This window comes from Cylas formicarius, unplaced genomic scaffold, assembly GCF_029955315.1.
Source record: "Cylas formicarius isolate icCylForm1 unplaced genomic scaffold, icCylForm1.1 PGA_scaffold_4__25_contigs__length_36172078, whole genome shotgun sequence".
Lineage (NCBI taxonomy): Eukaryota > Metazoa > Arthropoda > Insecta > Coleoptera > Brentidae > Cylas > Cylas formicarius.
In genome coordinates this window covers 13493506-13506255 of record NW_026844334.1, presented here as the reverse complement: position 1 = coordinate 13506255, position 12750 = coordinate 13493506, and the positions used below count along the sequence as shown (strand labels likewise).

At 33.7% G+C, this 12750-nt stretch overlaps 1 non-coding gene across 1 annotated transcript; it reads left to right on the top strand.

Annotated features, from left to right (window-relative positions):
- The first annotated feature begins 540 nt into the window (after nt 1-540).
- Nucleotides 541-612, top strand: Trnaw-cca (transfer RNA tryptophan (anticodon CCA)). Its single transcript has one exon. It is a non-coding gene; the product is annotated as a tRNA-Trp (tRNA).
- The last annotated feature ends 12138 nt before the right edge of the window (nt 613-12750 follow it).

The window sequence follows — 12750 nt, the reverse complement described above, 5'->3', positions numbered from 1 at the left end:
GGCTTCGGTGTCGAATGAACTTGTCGAAAAAGCACAATTCGAATTTTTGACGCGTATAATTTAATTACAAACTAATTGTTGTTTAAAAATAACACACCCACATCCCAAATTCACTTTGTAAAAAGCAATAAATATGCAAATTTTTGAGGCCGGATGCCAGTTTTTCATTCCCAATAATCGATACAGTATGGTGAGTTTGGGTGCTTAGGGCTTTTGTTTGTTGTTTGTTTGATTCTATGTTATCATAATGTTTCCATCAATCCAGGGAGAGATTGTTTTTGGATTATACTCACCATTTCTTCCGCATGGAAATTTCCCTAATATTGATATTAGTAATATTTTCTTATATTTCAACAATGCTGCTAGATATTTCACAAGAAAATTCGTATTTTGCTGCACATTACCAAATTTGTGTAGTTTAAATCAAAATTATAACATTTGATATGTTCGCGTTTTACAATAGTTGATCTAAAATTATAAATAAACAAATTAATTTTGTTCTAATTATATTTATGCCCTTACAAATCAATTGTATTATATGACTCCGTGGCGCAACGGTAGCGCGTCTGACTCCAGATCAGAAGGTTGCGTGTTCAAATCACGTCGGGGTCAATTAGTTTTTTCTGCAACTTTTCAAAGCATTATTTTGAAATGTGCTGAAAAAAATATTGAGTTACTGATTGATTGATCTCTATTCAATTAAGAGTGAAATGAAAATTTCCTTATTTGTCTCATTTCTTTTATCTAAGTATATTCGTATAACCTTCGCTAGCAAACATTGGTCTTATGGTTCGAAAGCTATAGTAGCTTAGTAGGATATTTCCGAAAACAAAAGTGGTGTTGGTGATCAATACAAACTGTTGAATTTAATTTATTTATTGGAATGACAATGACACTGATCGAGACAACTGGTAATGTAATATTAATTAATTAGTATATTATGTATCACGTCACACGTTTTATTTGGAACTAGCATAGCTAATGCGTAATAAACGAATGAGTGAAGAAGTTTATCAAGTCGATGCACTTTTTCTACAACCATTACTATTTGGGCACATTTCTGCAAAACAATACTAATACATTCAACGTCACAATTCAAGGCGTGGGAAATATCAACGAATTCATTAACGTGACTAACGCACCGGAAATGTCCGAAATGTTAAAGTGACACTTTCAGATTGCTTGCTTGAATGTTTGAATGTTTGTATTAACTTTGGTTAGTTAACTATTTTTGTTTTTTCATAGTCACCTGCAACGTAAGTGCAATATGTGACTTTTAGGCAATATCATTGCAATTCTTTAATTTAAATATAGAGCATTGTGCGTTTTATCACTGTGTTACACAATTATACGTCCAAAATGCTGATTCAGCCTAACCTAATCAAAAACAAGTTTCTTAATTGACCTTACAGATTTCCACAATTTTTCAAAACTTTAGGTTCGTATTTCGCAAGGTCATAATAGTATATTATGCGATAAATAGTATTTCACTCACTAGTTTACACTAGTTGACACGAGCGGAGCGCAGCGGAGCTAGTGTTTGATAAACGACTGACTTCAAAAGTTTACCGAACGTGTTGCATACTATACTTTTTCTACGACCGTTAATTTTTCGGTACATTTTCGCAAAACACGAAAACATTCACTGACATGACCGTCAGAATTGACAAACGTCAAAATTCAAGTCGCGCGGTAAAATCTCCGAACACATCCTATTGCTCCCAAACCCGTGCGCATTAATAGTAACAGCACGCGGGCTAGAAAATATATTTTTCCGAAACCGTGACTAGTAACAACAGCCGCGCTAACAGTTACCAGTAATAAATAACACGCGGGCTAGAAAATGTTACTAAAATGTTGGCTATAGTAATAGCACTCATGCACGAGCGATAATCAAAACAGCACTTTTTCTATGGATAAACTAACTACAACAACTAAAACACATACCAATACACATAGAAGCAGTGAAAAAAAAAAAAAACGGAACAGTAGAAAGAATGCGTTCTTATCAAGGTAGCATAAAATTACTTACAAAAATGTAACTGAAATGGATTTTTTATGATAGAAGAATTACATTTTTGTTACTTAACGTAAAAAAAAACAAATGAAGTATATTTTAAACATTATTGCGACCTATGTCTATAAAAAAAATGTCTTATAAAAAAAAAGGTGTTAATTACTTTTTAAATTTATTTCCTCCAAGACCCTTATTTTCTCTAACACATTTGGCAAGCGAATGCGGATTTTTTGTTTTGCTATTTGAAAGCCTTTTAGTACTTCTCCCTGCTGTTTGAGCTCTTCTTCCACTCAGCAATGACTTTCTTCTTGAAATGGTAGTTGGCTGCATGGGTATATATATTTAAAACAGTAGTATAAACCGCTACTCAAATTATTGTCACTATTAGCATACTTGTTTTCATTAACCAGACATTGCTTTACAGCTGGATAAAAAGTTATAGGATCTTGGTCAATCTTATCTAAAATGTTAGTGCAGAAACTTTGCCATTCATTTTTAAAGGACTGCAATTTCCTGTGGGGAGGGCATATTTTTAATAAATTCTGAATTTATGTCGATGTTGTTGGAACCTTCATTGCTTTCCATTTTGCTTTTGTTATACGAATTCTCTACAGTAATTGGATCCATCTCCATCTCCTGCTCGCTGACAGTAAGCTGTAATGGTAAAAAAATTTCCCTGTTAGCACATTGGCCACTCGCTACCTCATATAACTGAAGTTTTGTACTTAAAAATTTAAGGATCGCTTCCCCTTTCTAAATACTGCATCTGTACTTAACAAATTTTAAATTGAAATGCAATGATACGGGGTGTGTCCCAATAAAGAAATAGAACTTTAGGTAGTGGCAGTGGTTATGACACACCCTGTATAATCCAAAATTGAAGGGTCGATTCCCCTTCCTAAATACTACGTCTGCAGCAAATTTCAAATCAAAATGCGATCATATACAGGGTATCTCATTTAAAAAAAAACGAGTTTTAGGCAATGGCACTTTTTTGAGACACCCTGTGTAATCCAAAATTCAAATTCCGCTTCCCCTTTCTAAATACTACCTCTGAACCAAATTTAAAATGAAAATACGATGTTATACAGGGTGCCTCGTTAAAAAAAAGTTTTAGAAGATGGCACTTTTTTGAGACACCCTGTATAATCCAAAAATCAAGGGTCGCTTCAGAAATGTATATAATCGCATTTTGATTTGAAATCTGGTACAGAGGTAGTATTTAGGAAGGGTCCTAAATACTACCTCGGTACCAAATTTCAAATCAAAATGCGATTATATACAGGGTGTCTCAAAAATGAGTTTTAGGTAATGCCAGTTTTTGAGACATCCTGTATAATCCAAAATTCAAGAGTCGCTTCCCCTTCCTAAATACTACCTCTGTACCAAATTTCAAATCAAAATGCAATGTTATATAGGGTCTCATTAAAAAAAAAAGTTTTGGTTATGATACTTTCTTGAGACACCCAGTATAATCCAAAATTTAAGGGTCGATTCCCTTTGGGCGATTAAGTATTTCAAAGCATTGGCAACCCTGAATATTCCAGACAACCAAAAACCAAAAGACTTTATCCAGCAACTGATCCGTTATTTTAAGGTTAGGAAACAAATTTATTGTAAAGTACTTACCTCAACATCGGCTTTATCTTTTAATTAAAGCCTTAGAATCTTATCACTAATTATTTTAGTCTTAAACGACGAAAACTTAAGGAAGTTTTTCCCCATCCATATTTATATTTTTACATAATAGTATGTATATAAAACTCAAAAACAAACACCACAATACTTAACCAAAGAAAGAAGGAAGTTTCTAGAAGGCGTGCTGTTGCGCATTTTTCTTTCTAGCACAAGTACTGTTACTGATAACAATTTCGCGGATCCGAACTTAAACGAAGTTTCTAGCCCGCGTGATGTTACTGTAAATGCAAATGCGGTAAAATCACGGAAATATCCGAAGTGGCTCGGATCCGTGGGAAATGAAACTAACATGGTAAAGTAATGCTTCCTGCAAGCTAGATCGGTATGTAATCAGGCATTTTGCAGACGGGAGTAGAAAAAGCATATTTGGAAACTGTCTTTTCTAGTGATGATGCTTTTATACTGAATGTCTTAAACCAAGTGTTAACCAAATATTTGCTGAAAAAACTGAAAGAAGGGAAAGGCATATTGAAACGTTTAAAAAATGAATAAGGATAACTTCACTCCTAAATATTGTGCAAATCTGCACTACTGAACCGAATTAAAGGTCAAGTTTAATCCCTATAGATCATTATTTCATAATTCGCTTTTGGCAACGGTTCATGGAACAATAAAAATGAAATCCGTTCTCTGTCTTTCTTTTCCCTAGTCGGTCGTTTTCGTATAGAAACGTTCAACAAAAGCGGCAAACGATAACGCTTAGCTCGTTCCGTTTATTGTTCGGCAGATCGTCCAACAAACAATTTCAATAAACCCGCGTGTACGAAGAGAACAAAGTGATCGGGAACGACCACACGATGCCAAATGAAACATTCCGGTCCGCATCTCGTCAATTCCAAAGTATACGATGAAACCTAATTGGATCCCAGTTGCCTGTTGCGGTCCCGTATAAACTATGCACCTACTTCAATATTTCACATCTCTCATCGCTTTATTAGGACTTGCGAATCGCTCGAATTCCGAGCATGCTGTCACCGCGTGAGTTAAAAACGGGTCGATTATACTCCGAGAGAAAATGTGGTCAAAAGATACCGTTGAGCAATATGTCGGAACCAATTTTATCTCTGTTGCTTGTATTGAAGCTTTGGGTCTTACCTGTATCCTTCCAAGATGTTCCGCATAAAGACTAAACTGTCTACAACTTCATTCGAGCAAATATGCGAATGGTCTTTCTCTGAACTCCAAAGATGCGATGTAGTGGAAATGATGCAGTGTAAATATTGGCAAAGAACAATATATTAAATTAATTAACGACTTGTCTACCTTTCTGCTTTGCAGCTGATTCTTCTTTTGATTCTTAGTAGAAAATGGTTTTCACAACACTATCTTAAATGGCAAAACACAAGAAATTTTTGTTTTTATCAATTTGTATGCTACAGAAGGCAAAAATGTTATAAATCTTAACTGGGCTCCCCATATTTGTTATTGGAAGGGTAAAACAGTTTTTAGACCTATCGTACCATTCGAACTGCTTATTATTCTCTTTTTTATGTTACTTAGAGTGTTATTTTGTCGAGCAAAAAAGCTGTCCATCTGGTTATCGCATTCGCTGCAAGCCATTTTTTTTTAAATTAAAAATCTTAACTTTATTTTCCCTATTTATTTATCATCGACTGTTAGAAATACAAAAGAATAAAGATAATGTTTAACAATATTGCGTTAGTCATAGTATAAGGCCCGCAAATCTGACAATAGCTACTAAATATAAAACTGCTTAATTTCCCTCAGAATCATATTAAAGATATTAATCGACTGTGTTTATCTAGAATGTCATTTATTTAATATTATTTATCTTTATGTTGTTCCAATTATGATATTGTTAATCTTCTGTATCTCAGTTAATCTTCCATTCTGTCTATCTATCTCTCTATCTATTTTTCTATGACCAGATAGGAGTGAGTACGGTTCAAAATTTGTAATACATCAACAAATCAGCTCTTTGTAGTCGCACTGGGTAAACCCCAGCTTTCCTCAGCTAGGAGGCAAATGGTGGTGTCATCAACCTTCAAGATGTGAGTCTTGTTTCACAGATAGTATCATTGAAATAGAATTGTTATCAGCGTTGCAAATCAGACATTGTTAGTTTATGTTTGCTTAAATTTTATTAATGTTTATTAATGCTTTACCCCACTTCACGATATTATAGGTGTGTAATTGTTGTTGGTTATAATATTAATAATATCATTATTATTTGATTGGATATTTATCAATACTGAGTAACAATGATTTTGTGACACGAGTATATGATCAGTTTCGATGTTTTATGCAAGTACCAAGTTAATCAAATAAGAGGCCACTGAATTTTCCTGTAAGCTGTAATTTTATTAAAGAGAAATTGCCTTCTCATTCTCCTCAGAAGTTCTCTCGTCTCTTCATGTAATTTAAAATCCAAAATCGGGAAAATTGCCCTCCGTCTGGGGTGTTCTGTCTTATTACGACGGCGCCTTATTGACATCTGATGAATAGCATTAATTACCACGCGGGGGCGGCAGAAGTCAGAAGTAATTACAAAATGTTTTTCGGCGGATCTGTCTTCTCCAAAGTTCCGCTAACTAATGACTTTATGGCCTTTCAGTTTGGCAAGCGCCGCTCAAAACTGATTCGGTATTTACTTTACACCATCTAAATGAACTCCTAACAAATTCAAAGTCGAATTTGTGCCATATATAAATGGGCATAATTATAAATGGAGCAAAAGTTGGGATACGCGAGTCAAATCTTAACAATAAAGAAACAAAACAATATTAATAAGATAAAATTTAAATGAATATTTCTTAAACATTGTAATTTACAATTTTGTTGCAAAAATTGAAATATTTATTTATTAATTAGCGTCCGATTATTGTTGACAGAACTTCTAGCTTTATTTTGCAGATAAGATATATTTGAAACGAGATTTTTAATTAATGGTTTTGTAGAGAAATAGCTATTCATAACTTTTACCAAATCAAAAGCTTTTTTAAATTTTTTGTGTTGATTGATTGTATTCAAAAGGTGTTGCTTTCGACGACAAACACTTTAAAACACTAAATTTTATATTATCCATCATTTTTAGACATCAAAAGATCTGTTTAACTGTTTTGACGGTATTTGTATTTATACTTTAAGTACCCACACGTTTTACTCGATTAAGTATGAACTTCCTGGAGACGGTATTTAATATTTAAAAATGATTCTTTTATTTAAACAATTAAGAAATAAATCGAGGCAGTGAATTGCTTGCTGGCTCCTTTCGAAAATCGAAAAATTCTATATCTCCGTGACAGTAGATCCGAGGGGACCGTCGTTGGTACAGAAATGATCAGGGTTTAAAAAATTTTTTTTTTGACGTTCTCTGTTCTCTGGTCTCGTCTTTTGATTTTTCCGGAATAACTTTGTAACCGTTTGGGCTACGAAAACGAGATTTACCTCCTTTTTAACCCTGCACGAGATACATAAGCCTATAAGAAATGGCCTCGATCTGACGCTCGCATCCATCATTTTTTCACGATTTCCGATTGTTTTTTGGACATTGCAATGAAATACGAAACAACCTATTGAAAATTGTGGAATGGGGGGAGGGGGGGTCGGAAAGTATTAAAAAAAATCGCTTGTGTAAGGGTCCACGAAATAGATTAGAAGGTTTGGCTCCATAAACTTTTATTCGTGACAATTTTTCTAAAATGTACAGGGCAAATTAAAAAAAACTGAAAAATTATAGAAATTTGGCTATAACTGAAAGACTATGATTCAGATGTCACTTTCCTTTACATTACGATAAAGATGGAATAGGAATCTAAATCTTTTGTATTTAAGGTTTTTACCTATTATACAGGGTGTTCGCGGTATTCCATTCAATATTAAAAAACATAATAGGTGCCCCAAATTTCTAGCCAGCGACTTCAGATTTGGCAAAGAGGGAATTCGGACCAACATTTATATTATTCAAATTGAAAGCAACCAAATACCGCAAAGCATATTATGTAAATATTATATAAATATTTTTTTTGATTATTTTGTCTTCCAGAAGAACATGATTTTCTCAAAACTTGTTCAACCTATCGGCAAAATTTTAGAACCAGAAAACGCGGGAGATCCGGGGCTATGATTTTTAGTTAAGGCGTTTTTTCGATTATATGCAGGATTTTTCAATTATGGGAAAAAATCTAAAAGACAGTGACAATTGTACTTTTCGGAAACAAATTATTAATCGTAAATCAAAATTCCCTAAAAAATATGGCCAATCGGTTCAAACAGTGTTATAGGCCGCATCAAGAGTAACAATTTTTGTATTTACTTTTTTCGTATTGAGATGGGGAAAAATAAAAATTGCCGTTTTCGTGCGTGTATTATTAGCCGTTAATGAAAAACTGTACAAAAGGAATAATTGGGTTTAAACAGTATCGTAAACTGTATAGAGAGAATTTCAGGTTTCGTCTATTATACAGGGTGAGTGAGATATTTCAAAAAATATCATTGCAAATACCTATTATTTGTGCAAATTACTACATTTATCAAAGTTTGCCGTGACTTTGAAGTTCGGCGAGACGTAAAAGACGCTTTATACGCGGTGTATGCATACTAAAATTACATAGTGGTCCGCAGGAGCACGATAGAAAAACAATATGTCCTTCTAGGACAGGAAACCGCGAAGCGGCTTCTTTTTGAAATACAATGCTGCTTCGAGCTACGCGCTACGAGCTTGCGCCACCCAGGTACGATTTTTCGAAAGCAATCTTGTTATTTTTGTTTTCAATTTTATATATTATGTGCATCAACAAACAGAATGGCAAGATATTATATTTTTTTAATTCAAGTGTATATTACACATATTATAAAATCAATGAAATATAATTTAGTAGGTTATGACTACAGCAATTTAGTAATCTTGCTGATTAGTACACACTTCCAAATTAAAGCGATGCCATAGTAACTAACTGCAGGAGAACTCTGATCTGTTCTAATAGTCAGTCAGTTTTACATTTTTTACACAATATAAAAATATCATTCTTGTGAAACTTGTCAATACTCCCTTATTTTAATTGAGAAACAACTCTGAAACTTTGTTGCCGAAGGCAAATATTTTCACTCATCGTCGGTCAACAGGATAAACTGTTTTCGCGACAACAAAGTACTTTATCCGTCTTATCTACAATTGTATTGTTCTTTTCAAATAGTCACCCAGTCAACCAGTCACCTGGGAAACAAAAGTTTCGGATTTCGTATTATCCATGAATCTTAAACATCAAATGATCTGTTTAACAAGCTTTTGATATTTTATGCTGTTTTGATGATACATATAAGTATTTATACTTTTAGTATCCACAGATTTTACAAGATTAGGTATCAATTTCCAGCAGACGTTATTTAATTTTAACACATTGTTCTTCTTATTTAATAAATTAAGCAATGAATGTCGTTTGGCAAATATAAATAAACGACAATGTCACTGATACTGTCAAATATGTAGATGTTTATTTATCATTAAACGTGTCTTGGGGGCATCACATTAATAAATTCCCACCAAATTATTAATTTTGTTATGCGATAGCGATATACGATGAGCCCATAACGATAAGCCTACTTTACTATTGTGATTAAATAAATAATAAAAAGGTGTATTTCGCAATATTCTCCATTACGCTCCAATGCACTTCCTTAACCGTCTTGGAAATGGTTTCAAAAAATTTTTTTGAAAAAATTTCCCACCTGATCAATCTTCTACGTAATATAATCAATGAAAATCCCTTGGAGAGATGTTAGATTAATAGGAATTTACCTCTTCAGTCAGCTAAAATTACGCTCAAAAAGAAATCAACGGAAGCTTTCGTTTCTACGAGTTTTTGACCTTGCCTTCTTCTTGCACTTGCAAAAGTACTGCGGAACTACTTTTGAATAAATTTTCTAAACAGGCTCGGAAAACTTTTCAATACGCTGGCTGTTTAAAGAAGAAAAAAGGGAAATGGTTGGGTAAATTGCATGTTTGTTATTTTTGTTTTCAGTGTACCAGGTCTAATTTTAAAGGCCTAGTTTTTAAATAAAATAAGAAGAATGGCTCGATGTGTTATAGATAATTATAATAATTTTACATATTTGTAAGTTATTGCTATTAAAAATTAGAAACTCCACAGCAACCTAGTAAAGTGACTAACTGCAAAAGGAGATAAGTCTCTTTTAAGCAGGTCTATTTTAATAGTTAGCTTTTTTTTTAAATTATTGCTTCATTGGACTAGTAAATTATAAATATTTAGCTGCATTTTACATTGAATATCAATTTATTTAGATTATTTAATATTTTATTTAGTTTAGATATTTATTCAGGATTTAAACTTGGACTGTACATGTCAGCAAGCTGTTGATTGTTGCTGTGTAATTGCTACTTTTAATATGCCAGTTTGTCACAGTATTCCTGTCATGTTCTTCTCTTCATTTTTGGGTATATTATAAGTAAACAGACATGGACGTTAGAACACGGGCGACATAGAGTTTTATAGATCATTACAGCGCCAAAACATTTTTTTATCAACCTGTAATACAAAAACAGAAACAGGAAATTCAAATTGCGGTCTGTCATATAGGTGTTGCATTTTATTTCGGTTAAAAACTCCTATGAGATGAATAATTAAAACATTAACATTAGCAACAACAACAAGTTGCTATGCTAAAATAAGACGCGGAGGCATGTTTTAAATAAGCAAAATAGGGTGGCAATAAAAGAATATCATGTCCTGACAACTTTTAAGTCAAGGTTTTATTATGATATTTGCGAACATTGTTGCCGGAGGCAAATATTTTTACTCATAGTCAGTCAAAGGGATAAACTGTTTTAGCAGCAACAAAGCACTTTATCCATTTTATCTACAATTATATTGCTCTTTGCAAACAAATTCTACACATCAAAAATCCCTTTGTAATCCCTAAAAAAGCCGAAGTAGACACTCGCCTCTCAGTCACCTGGGAAACAAAAGTTTTCTCATATTCCCGAAACTTTTTATTATCGCAGACGCCCACAATAGAAACCAATTTGCGAGAATCCAAACTAATTTACGATTTTAATATAAAACCAACCACTTGCAGCGGAAAAAAGCCCCGGGCCTCCCCCTCCTTATTACGAAACTTTCGGCTGTAATTCGGACCATCGAATGGGCCTTTTTAACGGCAAATATTGTACTCGCCTTAATGAAAAGTAACTCGTTCGACCTCCTCCGAAGTTTGAAACAAGTATATTTTATTAAGAATTCATGAAACCCGCGGTTGGCTTGGGCAATTTAAAAAGTTTCTCGTTTAAGCTGCCAAATTCGCGTGAATTATTAAAAATAACGCCCAAGGTGAGGTAGTTAATTAGAGGAAAAGGTACAATTCGAGCGGCGCAGCGCGATCCCTCTGAACGAAAAAGATTTGCGCGACAACCCAATGCCTTAACCATGACTTGCTTCAAACAAATACACGCGAGGATGTTAAGCTGCGTTTCCATGTATCCGTCTTGACACATACAGCAAGTGCATTGGTGACGTATGTCCATTTCTTCCAGTCCGTTCTTCGTTTCACCAGTAGGAAGCAAACATTTCGGCCTAACTCCTGGTCGGTTAGAACCTACAATACATTTTAGATGATGTTTCTTAGTTCAACTCAAAAGTAGTATTTGGAATGCTTAGGTACATGGAGGGCCATGGTTCGACTTAAGTTCGTTCACAGTTTTATGCGTCTCCTACTAAGTCTTGGTTTAATAGTTTAGCAATGAATAGAAAAGAAGTCATAATTTTATGCCGTTTAAGAAGTAACCATTCCAGCTCGCCTGTCCATCTAAGTCGCATAGGTATTAATCCTACCCAAAATTGCGATTGTGGTGACCTGACTCTTGTATTATATGATTGTTGAGGCAATTCAATTGAGGCAATTCGCAAGTTTTATATGGGTTATTTAGTAATTTTCCCTCTCCGTTCCATATCATTCCATCCAACGTAGCTTGACTGTAGCTAGAAATATTTCTCCTTTCTTGGAAACATGTGGTTTGAAATTGTAGTTAGCTAAATGGTTTCTCGCCTTTCCTTTGTTGTTCATTTTTATCTGTATGGGGATCCGCGACCTTACACTCTTATCACGGAGGCATCCTTTGGGGGCCAACACTCACCGTGAAGGTGGCCAAATTGGTTGTGCTGCAGGACTATAAATAGTAAAAAAAACAACTTAAATTTAACAGCAGTCTTAAGCAGTTTAAGACCACTCTCACAATATAAGAAAAAAATGAGGATTTTTTTTTAATAATTTCATATTTTCAATCAAAGAATAAAGTGAAATATCGCTATATATACTAAAACTATTTTTATTTATTTATTTATTTAATTGCATTCAACAGACTTCACAGCCCAATAACAGATTACAAACACAAATCTTCCTTCCGTAAACCAAAAAACACCAGTGCATAATTAAATAATTGATAATTGAAGTGAAATTTACAGATAGAACTAAATACAATACTTCAGGTTTTAAATGCTAATTGTTTCAACTGAGTTTTGAATGAACTTTCACCAAGTACAATTAAAACTGTTCGTTAAATACACATTCGGAATAGTGGAGAGTTAACAGCAACATTGGTAGGGGGTCTATTTAAATAAAAAACGTTACTTCTATTTGTGAAATAGGGGATACAGTTCAACTTTACCCTACTTAGAAGAAAATAACAACAATTTCATAACTAATTTTAAAAAGAACGTTCATGCAGATTGCTTCCGTCTTGATTCTAGTGTTCATAACGAAATTCTTGAAGTAAAGTTTGATATGGGACGTGAAATATGTATATTCCATGTCTTTAGAGTATAAAAAGCGTAAACATTTCTTCGTAATTTTCTCTCTCCTCAATATATTTGTGAATTCAAATGTTGATCTGTTCCGAAGACTAAAACCCAATATTTTCGTTGTGTTATGCATATGTGTTCCAAAGATTATTTTCGTGTCTAAAGTTCTCGTAATTTAATGGATAGTTTTTCTTGTAAACGTTTCAAACATGTTTGTACATTAAAAGATATTTTGTTTTCACTGGCCTATTTTTGTGCTCT